Genomic DNA, 305 nt, shown 5'->3' on the forward strand with positions numbered 1-305 from the left:
TGTGTGTGTGTGTGTGTGTGTGTGTGTGTGTGTGTGTGTGTGTGTGTGTGTGTGTGTAATATACATACATACACATGCGTATATACCTGAAAGTTGTGCGATTGTTTCAACATATACACATATTAAAGATATACCTTTGAAAAAATGCATAGGCATCGAAATAACAGCACAACAGTCACGTATATATTTACATAAATTGGTCTCGTATTCTGAGTCCTTCTTTTCGTTCTAGTCTTCAAGGATGCAATCAGCAAACCACCCATTATATATATACATATATATATACATATATACATACACACACA

The sequence above is a fragment of the Octopus bimaculoides genome, chromosome 1, assembly GCF_001194135.2.
Source record: "Octopus bimaculoides isolate UCB-OBI-ISO-001 chromosome 1, ASM119413v2, whole genome shotgun sequence".
In the NCBI taxonomy this organism is placed as follows: Eukaryota; Metazoa; Mollusca; class Cephalopoda; order Octopoda; family Octopodidae; genus Octopus; species Octopus bimaculoides.